Raw genomic sequence first — 19,528 nt, forward strand, 5'->3', positions numbered from 1 at the left:
AAAATTAAGATGAAGTGAATAGACCATGCATTGCTATGCAAATTTGAGTCTCTGTTGACCTCCAAATAATTTGAAACCAAATAGGATCTAACAATGGTTGCACCAAAGAGACATGCGAGATGTCAGAACTAGATAGAGGCACCTTTAGCCTATCAAAAGGTTGATTGCAGTAATATGGCTATATATTACCTCTAGGTGATTCCTAGTGACAGAGTGAAATATAAATATGGTGCGACATTTATTAGGTACTAAACATGATTTACAAGAATGTAAAACAACACATTATATTTCTAATGCAATCATTTTTCAAATGATGATATGAACTCAGTCGTTGGTCGCATATCTCCGTCGGCCCGTACAAGTCTATGGGATGGTGTGATCAAACTTCAGGGAATCGCGGTGTTTGTGCTCGCTTTCTTTAGAAGGTAAATAAGTACCATGATTATGCTTTCAAATGATTTTTTTTACATCATTCTTACCATTGATTTAGTATAATGTCTCATTGTTCTGTCTTTAGACAAGTAACATATTTTGAATCGATAACAGACAACCTTATACATGTAAAAATGATTGTTGTTTTGCACTTACAAAAATTGGTTTTTTGCTAAAAACATCTTTCAATTTGTTACAATAGTAGCTTAAATATCATGGAGGATGGAGCAAAAAAATTTCATTAAACTATTAACCACAATAGTAGCTTCTAAATTGATGTGGCTTCCTTCTATTAGTGTCTTACGTATGAGTGAAAAACATATTCAATCTTAAAATACAACAAATAAATGAGAGCAAAAAGGAGTATTATTAAAATTTATGCACGTCTTATATACTGAAATGAGACTGAAGAAGCAATATGCCCTTTAATCATATATGCAGAGAGGCATGCATCCATTCAGTAAATGTTTGAATTGTAAGCATGAACTTGTATGTTGTACCACTTACAATGATCTGTTCTACCAATTGGTCCACAATTAATTCACTACTGCTGGGAGCATGTATCATCTGAATGGCTTTGTTTTTTTGTTCCCAAAGAGAATTCATAACTCATAAATTGACCACCATTGACACCACCTACAAAAGAGTGGCTCAACATTCTTTATCAATTCCTCCCTCCTTTTGATATCCTCTAGCGACAGAACAAACAATGTGAGACACAACTTAATCAACTATCATATATGCAGAGTAAAACACACCGCCTCATGCTTACTCAAGAACATGCATGGTGGACCAACAGTTGAAAGTGAAGTTTTAATAGAATTTTAAAATCGTCGATGACAGATCAAAAGCAGATTGTGAAATTTAAACATCATCAATGAACTCCATCAGTCAACTTCGTCGTTGTTTCTATCCACCTTGACCTCCACGGCAAGAGGCTTGTGCCACCGGTGCGATGGCGGACGGTAACCTCCTCCTCCTTGACTGGATGCAGCCATTGGGAGTGAGCAGGGCAAGACAACGGTGCCCCAATGTGCAACCGTGTGAGCCCATCGTCGATGCTCTCGCTGTGCACCCCTGCCACGAGGTGAGGCTTGCGCGCTCCCCAGCTCTCCCATCATATTCCCTTTCCCTCAATCGAGCTCATCTCCTTCATCTCCTACCCATGCACCCATCGCAATGGGATTGTCGACTTGTCCTCCATAGAGCCTCCTCTGCACCGCCGACAGCATCCTGGCTAGGCAGCACACGCGATAGTGTGTGCCTGGGTACTGACCTTTCTGCAACACATTCGACGAAGTCTTGCCCTACAACAGTGGCGATGAGCGTCTGATTGGATCTGGATACTGCAGATGTCGTGGCGGCTGCCATGTGCAATGGAGAAGGCGTCGGCTTGCATCAGTAGCTCATGTCATCAAGCAGGTGCCTCCATCAATCCATCTGCAAGGAAAGCTGATTCGGCTACTTAGCTCACAAGCGCCTCAATCGATCTGCCGATTTAGCTAGCTTCTTAGGTAGCTAGATTTGTACGCGGGTGTTACCTTGGCCTCGTGCTCTGTATGAAGCTAACTTGGCCTCTCATGATCCATATGAAGCATCCCATGGGATCGACCTCCTAGTCCGGTGGCTCCATCAGTTCCTCCTCTACCTCCATGGGAGCCGCTCCCTTGTGAGCCAATATTTAGAGGGGAGGGGGTAGAAGGCGACGATGGATGCAGAGTTCTCCGAGTCTAGGTCCTGACTTTTTGGGGGTCAATCTAGGTACTTAGGTGTGAATGGGGATGGGGTAGGCCGAAGAAGGCCCAATGCAGCGATTGCACGACATACCAAAATGAACGGATAGAGAACCAATAAAGGATCCTCCCTTTTAGATTATTCAATTTAATTAATTAATTATATTATACCCTCATCTAACTTATGTTTAATATAGAAGCGATCAATCTCCACATGCTTCATTCTATCATGCTGCACTGGGTTGTTGGCTATGTTGATAGCTGATTTATTATTGCACCACACCTTCACAGGGCCCTTTCTAAGTACTTTTTAGTTATGACAGGAGATTTTTTTTGTTTTCCTTAACAGGAGATTTCTTTTCAGTTCTGACAGGAGATTTCTTGGTCACAACATCTTACTAAGGCCTACTGTCATGGCCCTGTACTCTGCTTCAGTTGTCGGTCTAGACACAATGGATTACTTCTTTCTCCATGACACAAGGTTCCCTCCAACAAAAACACAATATCAAGAAGTTGATATTCTATTATCAAGGAAATTAGCCCAATCAGCATCACATTACCCCTCTACATTCAAGCCTTTGAACCATAGGCCTCTTCCAGGACTCCATTTTAGATAGCGCAATTCTATGTGCTGCCTCTAAATGCCCACTTCTCAGTTCATGCATGTAGCGGCTCACCACTCACAACATAGGATATGTCAGGTCTCATGTGGCACAAATAGATGAGTCAACCGACAAGCCGCCGGTAGCTCTCTCGACCGGATCTCCTGAATGTGCACATAGCTGATGGTTTTGCTCAATCAGAGTTGACACAGCTCGGCACCCAACATACTTATCTCGGTGAGCAGATCCAATACATATTTTCTTAGAGAGAGAACTATTCCTTTAGCAGAGCTTGCAATCTCAATTCCCAAAAAATAATTGAGTTGACCTAGATCCTTAATCTCGAATTCTTTTCTCAACATCACCTTCAGCCGACTTATCTCTACATTATCATCTCCAGTGATAACAATACCATCTACATAAAATGTGAGGATGGTAATATGACTCTCTGAATGCCTATAGGACACAATATGATCCCCATGACACTGTTTATAACCCATGCTACATATGGCTCGTCAGAATCTATCAAACCACTCGGTGATTGCTTGAGACCATACAAAGACTTCTACAATTGGCACACCTTGTTTGTGGTGCTTGGACTACCAAAGCCAGGTAGAATCTCCATATAAACTTCTTCCTGGAGATCTCCATGCAAGAATGCATTCTTGACATCCAACTAATGCAATGGCTAGCCAAAGCTAACAACACAAGAAATAAGAGTTCTTATTGTAGTCATATTTGCAGTGGGTGCAAAGGTTTCATCATAGCCAATCCCATAGGTTTGGCCTTAGCCCCTTGCCACTAGTCTCACCTTGTACCATTCTACTTTCCCTTCCAGGGTTTGCTTCACGGTATACACCAACTAGCAAGTAACTTCCTGCTGGAATAGAAACAAAATACCGTGTCTTGTTCTTTTGAAGAGTTTTCATTACCTCCATCATGGCCTCATACCACTTTGGATCCTGTATTCCCTTGGGGTCACAACAGATTGTAATGAAGCAATGAAAGCTCTATACCCTGGCGACAGTGAGTCATATGCCACATAGCTTGCAACATCATGCTCAAAATTGTACCTTCCAGGAGGCTTTCCTGCTTTAGCTTGTGGTTCTTTCCTACTTTAGCTTGTGGTTCTTTCCTTGAGGTAATAGGAAAATTCAATGAATCATCACCTATGATACATGGCTCACTCTTAGATGAGTCCACTTCAATAGGCATTGAAATTGGCTGTTTAAACTGGCATCAACCAAGGAGCTCATAAACACCAAACTAACCGGAAATGATGGAACACATAAGACCAAATACAATGTGATACACGAAGTGTATTTCACAGTGTCGATCCATTTGATAGGATGATAAGTTCCATCAATGGCGCGCTTGAATAATCTTTTTATGCATAGGTGGGTGTGGAGCATATGATTCAAACTCACTCCACCTTCCGGTGACATGTGCTAATGCTCCCGGGTCTAGTATCCAGTTGGAATAAGAAGTTTTATTTGAGGTACCTTTGCCAATATGAGCAAGATTAACAAGATTCCCTAGAATTGTTGTTTTTCCACTTTGGTTTGGAATTTCTGCAGTCCTCCACTGAGGGTTTAAGCATCTTACTTGATCCTTTTGCACTCAAAGTTAGATTGCCTTTTTTTCCTCAAACAAATGAGTGGATTTTTCATGTAGCTTCTTAATTCTTTGATTTCCCCCATTGTTCAATGTCACTGGAAAGCTCCAAGAGCCTCTTCTCTTCTGCTCTATTTGATCTTCTCTTGCACTTTACTTGAGCAACAATAGTTAAAAAAGCAGGTTCAGTGCAGCTAGCACACCAATGCCATGAATCCACCACGCTGCTCCCTGTCACAAACACCAACTAGAACTCCTACTAGAAGTTCTCCTTTGCCTTCTTTCAGCAACCAGCGGAAAAAATAGCTCCTTCTCTCCACTAACAGATTCCGACAACACACCTCTTCTCTGCTTCTTGCTATAGTACTCACTGCACCAGCACCGCTACCTCTAGGGAGTTAATGCTCAAAACCACCACATTTATGGCTAGGTTACTCCAAAACTACCGCTTTTGTCAAAAATCACAAAAGACCACCACTTTTGCGCCAAGTGGATAACAAATCGCCACTGATTCGAAATTGAGCGCGTCTAACAGCAAACCTGACGGTTAGGACTGCAGATGTGGTGAAGACTAATCCTAGTCGATCTTTGACCAGCTGAGGTGGACGGGGGTCCCACCTGTTAGCTCTCCTCTCCTTCTCTTATCTCCTCTCCTCCTTCCTTCCAACAGGAGCGATGGACGAACAGCAGCGGTGGCTGACCCTTCTAGCTCTAGCGACGTCGAACCCCCGCGCGCCAGCATGCTCTGGCGTGGCCGAGCCGCCTCTCCCCACCCCCTCCCCCGCCCCTGCCTCTCCGGTGAGGCTGAACCCTCACGTGCCCGCGCCCTTACTCACTCCGGCGAGGCCAAGCCCCCGCGTGCCTGTGCCCCTTCCTCCCTACGGCGAGGTCGAGCCCCCCCACGCCCGCGCCCCTGCCAGCTCCGGCGAGGCTGAGCCATCGCGCGCCCGCTCCATCAAGGTCGAGGCACAACCCGCCCTCCCTCCCTATCAAGTGTCGGGTGGTCATTCACCGCGACAACGCCTTGCGGGGTGGATCCGATAGTTGGTGCCGGCGGGAGCTCGTAGGGCGACACTGTAGGAAGGTCGAGCGTAGGGGAGGCGACACTGCAAGCACGGGGGAGGCCGGCAGGCGTGTGGTGGGCTTGATCCTCGCGTCGAGGTCCGGGCACTAAGACGCAGGATGAGGCTGGAGCAGGGCGAAGCTTCCTAGAGAGGCGAGCGCGAGGCGGCGGCGCTTGCCGGAGGGCACCCCTCCTTTAGCTTGGCCTCAGCCGCAGGTGGATCTGGTTAGAAGGGGAAGGAGTGAGAAATTTGAGGAAGGAGATGTGAGGCAGACAAGTGGGACCCCCGTCCACCTCAGCTGTCAAACTTTGACCAGGATGTTGATTGGTAGAAGTTTGCATCGTGCTTCTAAGTTATGTAACTATTTTACTACTCAATCCAATCAAATCTCCATTTCCTTACATAATAGGTGTTGAAGCCTTCAACTGTAGGACGTGAGATGGTTTTGGTCCTTTAGGCATCACTTTCATAATAGTACAGGGACAAAACATACATTTTCTATTGGTACTAATGGGGCATAATGTCAAAAAAGAATTCGATAGCGAGAGGCCAATGAGGTCAAACTCCAACAAAACGAGCCTTTCGTCATATTATTGTATGAATTACAGAAGCTTAGTTGTAACATGTTAATTATTTCAGGGTTGAAACATTTCCTTGTTGCAACATCTCCACTACATATGATTCTATTTTTTATATGTAACACGAGTTTGCATATAAACATTTCGGGATTTAAAGATTTTTGATACTGGTCATCAGATAATGTATATTTCCGTATGTATATGTGGACTTCTGTTCATTTCTTTTTCCTGCTCAATTATTCCTTGTACCATTTTTAAGTGGAAAATAGTAGGGAAGACACTACCGCGCTTCTAGAAATTGTTTGATGGAAAATGCACAATGGAGGGTGGGCAGCCAGAGCTACCATACAAAGTATCTAAGTACAATTGCATTCCCTCTTTGAGGCTGGGTTTTGCTCTCTACGTATCGTTAGCAAAGTATTCTTTGAACATCCTAAAACATTCATGAATGTTAGGTATGTCACCATCAAATATGATAATGTTACTGTGATTCCATTAGCTCCAGCATACAAGAATAACCATCTCAAAGAAGCATTTGTCTTGGTTCCTGTGTTTACTTCTTCTAACATATCCGTGAGTTGCATGTCCAAATTCCACTCCTGGTTCAACATCCACCAATTTTTTTGGCCAAATCACATCCAAAAAATAAGTGTTCGGTCCTTCCCCAGAAGATCTCTATTATAGAGCCTGTCAAGTAGGAGTCAGAAAACAGCCTATGTTTATATTCACAATATGGCTTCCATATCCAGGACATAGGGGTGGGATAAGGATCATGATTGGTTGTAGTCCTGTAACTTTGTTGCTGGATAGTTTTGTGGGCAAGGGTCTTTTTTCCGGCAACAAAGTTGTTGCTGGAAAGACCCTTGCCTGCAGTGAGTTTCTAGGAACCATCATCATAAAAGTAGGTCAATTGATCATGAATAATTACAAGGTTGTTGCATTGGGAGGATGGCATAGAAGACAGGGGAGGGTGAAACATGTCACATATAGATTCATAGGTTAAGGCCTTCTGAATGGTGAACCTAACAGTATCATATCTCCCAACATCACATTTAGCCAAAGACTGAAATTGGTCCCATGGAGACATATAATCTCTCCACCAAAAGGAGAAGCATCTGCCAAAGTGTTGTGGGGGAAGACATGTCAGAGTAATGAGCTTGCTAGATGAAGTTCATCCAAGGGATGTTCTGCTTGTTGAAGAATATGTCTACTCTCAGATGAAGTACCTCTACACCACATGACTTAGGTCTACATGCAAGACCTCATTTGGCAAGACATTTACCTTGCTATCAATATATTTGCCTACATAGATAACATTTGTACCATTTTCATAGTGAAGGTTTGAAGAATAACAAAATTGATATATATGGCGCTTTAATTGCTTTCTATAAGTTAGAATTAATATAATTTGTCTTTGTACGACAACACATGTCTTCAGTTGATCAGATTATGATAATCTGATGTGCACAGTGTATTTGTTTGTTTCCACCATAATCATACAGTAGGAATATACTTGTTTCCTAAATTGAGAAACAAATATTTAGTTGTTGTGAATGGTGGATGTTCAAACCATGTTGTTTCTTATTATAAGATATCCATGTGTTATTTTTGAAGTGAGGAAAAATTCAAGATATTGTCTGGCCGAAAGCCATAGAAATCGAAAGAACAGTGAAATGGGGGGATTTTTAAAAATTCCTCAAGGATCTTCGTCACTCTCAAAACCGGTCGATAATGGTAAGATTATTTTCTTACATTATAGATGATTCATCCTTGTTGTTATGATTTGACATTCTCCCCCTATAGGATTATTTACTATTGTGCTAAAATGAGTTTGAAATTGTATGTGACATACCTAGATAACTACTCTCTCCATTCCTACATATAAGACTATTTAGAGATTTTAATATGGACTACATACAGATGTATATAGCGTATTTTAGAGTGTAGATTCGCTCAGTTTGCTCTGTATGTAGTCCATATTGGAATCTCGAAGACTTTATATTTTGGAACGGAGGGAGTATGTGTTTTGTAGCGTCAGTTTTCTTTCATCATAAGTTTTACTAGTTGATGAAACATCACAGAAATAAACCTGAACTAATATTTACTTGCAATCAATATTCTATTAGGTAATTTCCCTATGCTTCAATGCTGAGTCTTCGAAAGATGGCTTAAAGGGAATGAAGGAGGTAACGTTGACACTTGATTTTCCATTTCCATTCTTTGTAAGGTATGGACATTCAGAATATTATGTTTAAGGTATTTATGACACTGATGCAGGTTGCAAAGATATTAAAAGTGAACAAAATAATTGGTTTAGCAACAATAGAAGATGATACATGTATTTATGTATGTCCCGGACAAAAGGAGATAATAACAGCCCTTCAAAAATATGGTTTCTAGAAAGGCGCGTCAGCAGTCCATACAAACCAAGACTCATTCATCGGTTTTGTTGTACGGGACCGAAGATCACCGGTAAACACAAGCAAGGGAGAGATAAGCATTGACAAAATACAAGAAATTTGGATTACTCATGTGGAAGCACAACACAAGTGATATATGGTAAGCTTGTATTATCTATTAGTCCACATACATGGAAGTCTTGTTCTCTCACTGTCCTCCTCTGGTAGTTGCTGATCGTGCCCATCATCCTTCTCTTCTTTCAGATCAACGATCATACCCTGTTCACCATCTTCATGTTCCAGTAGATGATGGCATATATTTTCGGTGTCCTCCTCTGGTACTAGCAGAGCAAGGCGCATATCATCCATATCCTCCTCCTGGACTACTAAGTCATGACTTTCATGCTCGGGATCCTCCTCATGGAGTACCAAGTCAAGGGTTACATCCTCGACATCCTCCTCATGCCCCAGAATGTCAAGGCGCCTTCCACTCGCATGCTCCTTGCGCAAGAGACCAAGGTTTCATTTCCCATCATCCTCCCAATTTTGCACCAGGATATTTGAGGCCCTCAACTGGTCATGGAAACAACAATGGTATTTCTCCTAACTAGCATCATTGGATGTTTAGCGAATGGCGTGAGACTGACTATGTTATTGCAGGTTCACTACACTGGAGGCCACCTAGCGGTTCTGCTCCTGGTCATGTGTGGCCTCCCATGTCGCACCCAAGGTCCGGGAACGATCTTTATGGTTTTGAAAGATCGAAAGGTTTCTCTCGCTCTAGCTCCACATATTACTCTAGATACGACAATGGCTCAGGTAGCAGGTCTCGCACCTAAAGTCATTGATGAAAGCGTAGCCTTGTCCCAAACAACATTGTGAATGATTTATCTGAGATTGGTGTATTCAGAAGTACAAGCCAGACACCAAGACATGGATTCTTGTTTCCTTTTCCTTTTGGACCAGTTACTCCCAATATCTACAGAACAGAATTCTTGATGTGTACAACGATGTATTACTATGTACCAACTGGCATTGCTGCATGTATCTTAGGATTTGGTGCTCAATGATATTATTATGTATTTTTCTGGATAAGCCATAGGAAGTTTTCTTCTGAATAGTTGAAGTATGTCATAGTGAACTACTACGGTATGGTAGATACTAGATATGGCGATGGAACAAGTCCTCTAGGTCTCCTCCCTGTCCTGGCGGGCTTGTTCTACTAAAAAGCTTGTCAAACGCCTCCCTCCTTGTCGACTGCCAGAGAGCTTTCGCAGGATGCCAGCCGGTTGCCCAATAAGCTTGGCTTCGAATATAAAATCCGCAGTTGGAGTTTCTTAGGTGGTGTTGCCGGTTGTGAGTGGTTTTTCCCCACATTGGCTGCTCTCTTTATTATAATTGTTCCCTTGACATAAATAGATTGTTTTTAAAATTGGATGCTAAGTGTCTATTAAAAAGCTAGTTCTAGTGGAGAGTTTTAGGGAGGTTCCATCACTGCAGTCAAGAGGGTGTGTAACAGAATGGCCCATGAACTAGCTGCTTATGCTAGGAGATTTGGGGACAGTATGAAGAGTATTTTCGAAAATCAAACATTTTTTAAAAAATTGGGATTTTTACACATCAAAGATAAGAGACCGTTCTACAAGCTTTGTGCAAGCGTTTACGGTGAGATGACATCAGAGAAGCTCGGTACAAAAAAATTAGAGCTCAAATTAGCTTCCTCTTTTTTCTGTTTTTCCTTTTTTTCTCCCGAGTGATTTACATTGGAACAACACGTGTTTATTCAGGTGGTCACCGCTTTGAATAATTCTTCAGGAACTATTAACTTTTCTTCTAGCTTCTGCCTCACATCTGGTTATTTCCTTTTTGAAAAAATAGGCTTCGAGAATTAAACATGTGTTCAGGTAGTGGACAATGCACACAATAATATTATTATTTTTCATCCCTTCTCATAAATCTACAATAATAGGGAGGAAGTACAAAATGAAACTGCATACATAAAAGAATTAAACAAGCAAGAGCTCCTTCGTGCAATCCCACTGCTGGGAGATAGCTCTTCTCTGCGCGACATGTGTCGTCGGTTTTTTGTGGTTCAGTCTGGTTTAGCAATCGGTGACTACGATTTTCTTCTGGTCTATTCGTCTTTTCCCGACCACTGTCTCCCTCATGTGTGGATGCCACCCTTGATGGTGCATTTGCGAAGGCTCCTATACTCTCCTGTCCCGCGCAACCATCCCACCGCTGTCTCCCTCATATCTGGCCACCGCCCTCGATGGTGCCTTTGCGAAGGCTACTGTACACTCCCGTCCCGTGCAACCATCCACCATCGTATGAGACTACAAAAAATTTGCTTCCTAGTCGTCTCCCAGATCCCAGTGGGGTCACCGCTCCGTCGTGTCCGGCAAATCCCGGCTGGCCTCACATCCCCAAATTCGTCCTCCTGACCTTGCCACCATTATTTGTCTTGCCTGAGCTCTAACCGCCAGTCCCCAATCTCCCTTCCCAGCATAGACCCCCATCTCCCCACCACGCATCGGAGGAGAACTCATGTCATGGCGACACAACTTCTTCATCATCGTGGGGCCATGCGTCGGTGTTATCGGCCTCTAGCTTGCCCAACCCGCCGACACATCAAGCTCGCCCAATCCACCGGTGATTCGAACCTGCGGCTGCCATGTCGACCTTGCGCTTGTTGCGGCCATCGTCGCCTCACCCTCTCTAGTCTCCATCTCGCATTGTTGCCAAGGGGAACTGCCCCCTCGGCTAGGTCATCGCTAAGCCGACGCGAGGATTTCCTCTTCCTCTGCTTGAACTGCATGACAGCCATCTCCTGCTATTCTTTTGGCTGTGCACGTCGTCCAAGTATTCCCTTTTCCTTAGTTACTTTTTTCTCCCATCTTGCTTCTAAAGGACCGGTGATAACCATCATTGTAATGTGAACTAAGGAATGCCAATCATCATAGATTCCTGAGTAGAGCCAAATCTAACTATTTTTCACTTTGGTCTTTCTACAGAAAAGAATGTATTTTGTAATGGATTGGTCAGAGAATGACATATAGTCTATTTACTTAACATATTTCTCCCTTCAAGAAAATCATCATTGTTGTAATTCTCCGATTTGAATCTCTAGAAAAATGATATCTTAACTTTTTTGGTTGATGCGGAACTATCACCATCATGTATTTACTTACTAGAAACTAAATGATCACCTTGATTAGCACCTTGGGTTTGTTTCTTATCGCTCCATATGTTGATTACAGAGTTCAATTTACTCTCTGGTCGAAAGCAAACGCAAAATATTTTTAGTACTATACGATATAGCTACGGAGATTATGAGGCTTTTCATTAACGTCGTCCTGTTTGGTAGCCAAGTTAGGAATGGAGCTATCTACTTACTCCTAAAAAGGATGTCATTTTGAGGATGCCAACTTATGTTCTCTGGATGCCAGAATCTATTGTATACAAATATCAGTAGATTTATTTTAACAATGTGTAACACCCAGTAAAGAAGCTACAGTCAACTTCCTCTAATTATGCCTAGTCATCATCATTAACATACTAATAGTCATTAAGATCCAAAACCCATTCCAATTCAAAATTCAAATAGCAAGGAAAAATAAAACTTCTTCAAAAATAAATAAAAAAGTGTTCATATTATTTAAAATAATCCCCTAGTATTTGTCTTGAAGAAATAAACTCAAAATTGGATTTTTAGTTTGACCCTAGCAATACTTAAGTGGTCCAACAACAACTAATTGGGCTATTTCAAAAGAAACAAATGTTTAGGCTTTTCCAAATATTTCTGAAGCTTGTATGTGGTCTTGGTACCTTGTCTAGTACTTCCTCCGTCTCAAAATAAGTGACTCAACTTTGTACTAACTTTGTACTAAACCTAGTATAAAGTTGAGTCACTTATTTTGGGGCGGAGGGAGTATTTAGGTATGGAATTTCAAGTTTAGCAAAAATCGTTTAGACAGTTAACTAAATAGACAACAGAAAAGAAAATGAAAACAGAAAAAGAAAATGGCTAAAACTAATACGCACTATGCACTTTAAGTCCAGCGTTGCAGTAAACGGCCCAGCCCACCTCCTGTCTGGCTGTCTCCTTCAACCTCACCTACAGGACATGTGCGTGGCGTCCATCCACCAGCCATGGCCGCGCTCCGGACACGCAGCGGACATCCCGCGGCCCCGTAGACGGATAAGAGCATCTTGAATTCTGATTTGAACTATTTTATTTTAAAACTTAGAGTTCGGGTTGTAATATTTACATTTGAATTATTGTTGCATTGGAATATTTATCTTTCAATTATCGAAGAATTGTGATATTTATCTTTGATTATTTTCAGCACTCCAGGCAATGCAAAAAAAACTGAGCGGGCGGGCATTTGGTGTCTTTGGTTGGATGACTGGTGGTCCGCCTGCTGTCCGCGAGCACGTGGCACGTGTCCGCACATATTTTTTGTCGTCCGTTTTGTGAACAGCGTTGGAGTTGTCTGATAGTTTACGAGTGCATAAGGTTTAATTATAATCTTTTCGAAGTAAGAGTATTGATCCCACAGATAGCATAGAGAATTAGAAATTTCAGAATTGTAAAAATGTTCACGTTTTAATATAAAAACTGAAAAAAATAGAAAAAGTGGTCGCTATAGTATAGTTGCTAGCTTTTTTTAGAATCGTATAGTTGCAAGCTACAGTGGTGGTTTGCATCAGTGAAGCAACATGCTACAGTGTCGTGTTGATGGCCCAGCCTACTTGGTGCCACCTCTGTGCGAAAAGGCGTCTTCTTGATGCATCGAGCGTCATATAGAGGGGTCCCTGGCGCTCGCTGTTTTCTTTCGTTGGCCGCAGCCTAATAGCCCCATCCCCCCCTCTCCCTCTCACGAGTGGATTGCTGGTACCGCTAAAAAAAAGGGGAAATTCCTATTTGACACATTCTTCGTCAAGATGTGGCTACTTCGCACACAGGAGCTCGAGCGATTGCTCTGCTTTGGCCGGCCCGTTTAACCGTTCCCGGTTTTGGGAACCTTCTACAGGTTCCGAGCCAGTTTTTGCCGGTTTGGAGAACCTTCTAGAAGGTTCCCACAACCGCCTTTTTTTTTTCTTTTACCGGCTTTATTGTTTGTTTTTGGTTTTGACGATTTTTTCCTATTTTTATTTTTCTGTTAAATTTGTTTCTTGTTTTTCTTTTCTTCTTCCTTTTCTGTTTTTTATTCATTTTTTCCTTTCAAAAAGTTCATGTTTGACAATTGTTTTGAATATTTAAAAAATGTTAGTGCTCTTAGAAAATGTTCAGTTTCTCAGAAAATGGAAATCTTTTAAAAAGTTGTTCATAACATGTTCTTATATTCAAATTTTAGTATAGTTATTAAAAAATTATTCACCTAGGAAAATTTTGTTCAAAATATTTTCGTCATTTAAAATTTCTCCCTTTTTCAAAAAAACTTCACAAATTCAAAAAATGTTCGTGTGTTGAAGATTTCTCTATAAATTCAAAACCAGTTTGTAATTTTTTGACAAATTCAATGTTGCTCAAAATTTCTAGTTTTGTTTATAAATTCAAAAAATGTTCGTCATTTAAAAATTGTACTCATTTTATAATTTTGTCCAACTGAAAAAATGTTCATGTTATGCAAATTACTTCATAAATTCAAAAACAGTTTGCATTTATTTTTAAATTCAATGTTGCTCAAAATTTCAAGTTTTGATTATAAATTCTGAAAATGTTTGGGAATTCCAAAAAATGTTCCAGCTTTCCAAATTTTCTCAAAAACTCAATAATAGTTCATGTTTTCAAATTTTGTTCACAAATTAAAAAAATTCTGGAAGGTTGAAAAAACATAAATATTTTTATTTTTTGTTCACAAATTCAAGAAATGTTCATCCTTTCAAAATTTGTTCACATCATCAAAATGTTTATGTTTTACAAAATTTGTTCGAAAATTTAGAAAATGTTTTTATTTTAAAGAAAATATTTGTAATTTCGAAAAATTCAGTTATAGAAGATCCTCGGTTCGACCCAATACATGGACTGTAGTTTTTGGGATTTTTTTGCGAATTAATGTTTAAGTTTTGTCACTGTCGTATGTGTCTTTAACTGTCGAGCTGCGAATTGATCATGGGAGTGTCTAAGAGCATCTTCAGCCGTTGGCCCCCGAGGAGGCACCTAAAATCGCCCCTGGAGGACGCACCGGCGCTAAACCGTATGCTGGGGCGTGATGCCCCCCAGTCGCGGCGCCCACGTTTTTTTGAAAACTCACAAATATGGCGCAAATTAAACCAAACTTCGGTGAGTTCGTTCATATTTAAAATATTTTACAAAAAAGAAAAAAAACGCTACTAGTCTGCTCCTCGCCGTCTCCCTCGCCGCCCGCCGCCCTTGTAGTTCTACATGTCGAGGAGGCTGTATAACCGCGTGTAGTCGTCGTCGTCGCTGTCGTCGTCGCCTCCGCCGCGGGCGCCGTCCCTACTGCAACCCTCCCCCGGTTGACGCGGCGGGTTGGACGGTCCGGGGGTGTCCTTGTCGTCGTCGCTGTCGAGGATCACGATGCCGTGCTCGTCCTCGCGCCCATGTTTGCGGGCGGCTATCTCCTCCAGGGCCCGGCGCTGCCGGACCATCTCGTCGCGGAGGTAGTCGTCGCGCGCCCACCGTAGGGCATCTTCGTCAGAGAAGCCGCGCCGGGCTATCTCCTCGTAATCCGGGGGTAGGCCGGGCTCTGGCTTGGACGCGACGAGGATGAGGCAGCCAGAGGCAGGGGTGGAGTCACCGATGCGGACGCCGGAGCTCGGCGTCCACGAGCTCCCCCGACGGCGAGAGAAGGACGGGGGTCGGGGTACTCCAGCCTCGGCGTGTTGCCGCCCTCGATGTACTCGAGGACGGCCTCCAGCGTGCGGCCGGGCACGCCCCACCATCGGCGCCGCCCCTCGGAGTTGAGCCTGCCGGAGGGTATGACGCCGTTGGTGGCCTCGAGCTGCTCGGCGTGGCGGCGCCGAAAGTATGGCTCCCAGAGCGGGCCGTCGGGGACGTAGCGTGGCCCCTCCCTCGCCGCCCGCGGCAGGGAGGCGCGGATACACGCGATCTCCGCACGCCGCGCCGCTCCGGTGGGCGGTGGTGGCACTAGGGCCCCGCCGGCGCTGATTCTCCATGCCCCGGGCACCTGCATGTCCGGCGGGACCGGATACTCGGCCTCGAAGAGGAGCCGAGCTTCGTCCTCGTGAAAGTGGCGGCGGCCGAAGCCGTTCGCCGCCGCGCGCGTCGCCTGGGAAGCGTTCGGCCATTCTTTAAACTGGAGACGGCGAGAGGAAAGGAAGGAAGGGGGAGAAAGGGCTCGTCGGCGGTGAAGACTCGGTGCATGCCACCGACGCGCTGGGGGCGGCTTTATATAGGCGGAGGCGCCGCGCGTACGCGTGGCATGCGAGGGGACGCGCGTCGTCTCGTCTTCACTGCGCCGCCCGTGAAGCATCAATGGCGGAGGCTGACCGGCGCGGCAGCGCGCGGACAGCTTTGGCATTGATTCGCCGCGGGAAACGAGGCGATGACGACGACGAAGCAGCGACATGCGAGACGAGTCGCTGGCAAGGAGGGCCCACGGCTCTTTCACGCCAAAAACGATTCGCCCGGTGCCCCCCAGCACGCCGGGTTCGGGTTGGGTCCGCCGGCGCCAATTTCGGCCCGAACCGGCGAAAATTGGGCCCTTGGGGGCGCGACTGGGACGATTTTTTGGCGCCGGCGACCAAAAAGTCGTCTTGGGGGTCTTGGTGGGGGCGCGGCTCGAAATGCTCTAAGTCCCGGGGGTTTGAACACGGGGCCAAGTTTTACGAAGTCCCGGGTTCGAGTATCAGCGGTAGCGTTACTTTTTTTTGCGATTTTTCATCTCGGGAACGTGCCGCTGTAAATGGGCCGGCCCAGCATAGTCGCTCGTGTGCGAAGCGCCAGCACTTTGCCGCAGCGAGCGGTGTATAGGAGATCCCATGTTACTGTGCTCACACACTAACGCTTCGCGGGTATACATGGGTTTTGTAGGGTGGCCTGCAAGTCCCAACTTGGTTAGGCCTAGCCAGGCCCGTGCGGCATATTTTTTCTTTTCTTTCCTTTTTAGTTTTTTTTCATTTTCTTTGATTATTCTTCTCTTTTCTTTCATTTCATTCTTTTTAGTTTTCAACAGATCTTCAGATATTTTAAAAAAGTTCGAATTTTAAAGTTTTGATAAATTTTTTCAAAAATGTTCCCGTTTTGAAATTTTGTTCACAAATACCGAAAACATTTGGAATTTTGAAATTTGTTCGCTAGTTTACAAAATATTTGAAAGTTCGAAAAGGTTCAGAATTCCAAATTTGTTCATGAATAAAAAACGTTCGAATTTGAAGAAATGTTCCTACTTTTCGAATTTGTTCCCAAATTCAAAAGATTTTCATGTTTTCAAATTCTGTTCGCGAAATGAAACAATGTTTCGAGAGTATCAAAAAATGTTCGCCTTTGGATTTTTGTTTACAAATTTCAAAGATGTTTGGGAGTTTAAATTTCCAAATATGTTCATGAATAAAAAACAACATGTTTTCAAGATGTGTTTGCGCATTCAAAAATTGTTCATTGAATTTCAAAATATGTTCGCATTTCAAAACATTGTCCGAAATTTTAAAAAATAAATTATTAATTTTTTTCTTGTATGTTAAAAATGTTTGCATTCTCAAAAGTCGTAAGTTTAAAAATGTTCTCCCTTTGAATTTTTTTCCTTTTTAAAAATGTTTGTGTTTCTTAAAATTTTCGAAATTTTATAAATTTGTTCAGAGATTAGAAATTTTAGTCTTCAAAAAATATTTAATTTTTCCAAGAATAAAATCACGTTCCAAATTTCAAAAATATTTTATTTTTGATAATTTTTTCTTTCCCTTTTCCTGTTTTTTTGTTTGATAATTTCAAATGTAAGTTTGGAATTTCAGAATATGTTCTCGTTTTGTGATTTGTTGAAAATTTTAAAAAATATTGGTGTTTCAAAAAATATTCTTGTTTTCACAATTTATTTACAATTTTTAATAAATGTTTGTTTTTGAAAACTGTTCGTGGAATTTTAAAAAATTGTTCTATTTTCTCAAATTTGGATATGTTCATGTTTTCAAAAAAATGTTCTTGTTTTTCAAAAAAAAATCACAACTCCCAAAAATGTTCGTGTTTCAACAAAAGGTTCTCCTTTTCAAATTTGTTCCCAATTACATAAAATGCTTTTTTTAAGAAAATGTTCAGGAAATGCAAAAAAGAAATCTTGCTTTCAAAATTCATTCACAATGTCATAAGATATTCTTGTTCCAAAAAAATTCATAAATTTCAAAAGATGTTTACGTTTTGTGAAATTTGTTCACAATTTTTAAAAAATGCTCGTGTTTCAAATAATGTTTAAGATTTTTAGAAAATATTTCCCGTTTTCAAAACTAGTTGTCATTTTAAGGAAAAATGTTCTTGTTTCAAATAATGTTCAATATTTTAAAAAAGTATTCCCCGTTTCCAAACCTAGTTCTCCTAATAAGGAAAAAATTCCGTGTTTCAAATAATGTTCAATTTCTCAAAATTATTCTTTTAGAAAAAGTTGGAATAACGTAATTTTCTCACATTTTGTCTATTTTTTTGGAATGTTAAAAGAAAACTGTGGCTTTTTGAAATTATTTGTAATTTTCACGATTTTTTTTGAAAATGTTTCCAAATCTCAACCCTGCTGGGTGTTCTTGTACGTTGTGGTGCCTTCACATTTAGGTTCTAATTTGTGGAGCAGCTAATGGCTGGCGCCCAAATAGTCCAAAGCGATTGAGGTCGTGGGATCGAATGCTTGCGTGATCTTTTGTTTTTCGGGCTTTTTTAGATCGCGCTGTAGGAAACACAAAGAGCTTTCGCGTCGGTGGGCCGGCCTAACCGCGCGTCTACCTTGTGCGTCGACCTCTTGTACGACGCAAAATGCTTCGCATAGGAGGTCCCAAAAAAAGGATCGCTTGATCCCTTTAGAAAAACGAGAATCGTTGGGTTTTCCTTTAGGTTCGCTATGGCCATTGGCCACAAATTTGAAAAGGTTTATCAATTTTGAAAATAAGTTTATCAAATTGAAAATTTTCATTGATTTTGAAAAAAAATTCGCCAATTATGAAAAAAAACATCAATTTTGGAAAATAGTTCATCGAATTTTATAAAAATCCACTGAATTTGGAAAATGTTCATCTCAAATGGAAAAAGTTCATCAATTTTGACAAAAAATAATCATTCTTGCAAAAGTTCATCATTTTGTAACACCCTGATTCGATTTGAGAAGATTTCATCTTTTTTCAAAAAAACTTCACTCGTTTTGAAAAAAAGTTCATTGATTTTGAAAAAATTACATTTATTTGAAAAGGTTCAGTGATTTTGAAAAAAAATTCATTCAATTTAGCAAAAGAAAAAAGAATAAAAAGCACAATAAACCATTCCAAATAAAAATAACATTGGAAAAAGAAAAAATGAAATAGAAAAAAGAAAAAGAAGTCAGAAGAAAAGAAAGAAGATCCCCCAAACCGGGCCATCCAGCAAAATAACCGACGGTTTGCGGGAGAGAGGGGTTCAGTTAGTAGCAATAGCAAAGGAATCGCTCGGGTTCAGTTAACAGCAGTAGCGAAGGAATCGATCGGGTTCAGTTAACCATAAGGGATCGATCGCTCGGGTTCAGTAACGTAGCTAGTGCAATCGCTTGGGTTCAATAAGCGAACGTCTCGCTGGCGTTCAGTTAGAGTCCAACGCCTCGCACCCACGCTATACGTGTATGAGAGAAACACGCAATCCCTCTGTGGATCGCTCGGGCCCGACCACCCATCGTAATTGGGAATTTCTTGAAATTTTCCTCGCCCTCGCTTCTACCATAATTTTTTCTGTCATGGACCGCCCAAAGAATGTCATACCGGTGCGTCTTCGGCCCTCCCAGGACGAAAAGCCCATTTTCTCTCATGATTTTTCGTCATAGAAGTAGGAGCTCACCACATCTATGATGATACCGGGTTTTGTCATAATTATCGTCATAGAAGTGTCATAAGCATGACAGAAAAAAGTTCGTTTGGCCCACAATGTCACGCATGTGTCTTTTTTGTAGTGCATGA

The 19,528-nt window shown here is 42.1% G+C and overlaps 1 pseudogene; it reads left to right on the forward strand.

Moving 5' to 3' along the window:
* Nucleotides 1-315: 315 nt before the first annotated feature.
* Nucleotides 316-9,261, forward strand: LOC125538174 (uncharacterized; annotated as a pseudogene).
* Nucleotides 9,262-19,528: the final 10,267 nt, after the last annotated feature.

The sequence above is a fragment of the Triticum urartu genome, chromosome 2A, assembly GCF_056163025.1.
Source record: "Triticum urartu cultivar PI428250 chromosome 2A, HENAU_Tu73, whole genome shotgun sequence".
NCBI classification, from domain to species: domain Eukaryota; kingdom Viridiplantae; phylum Streptophyta; class Magnoliopsida; order Poales; family Poaceae; genus Triticum; species Triticum urartu.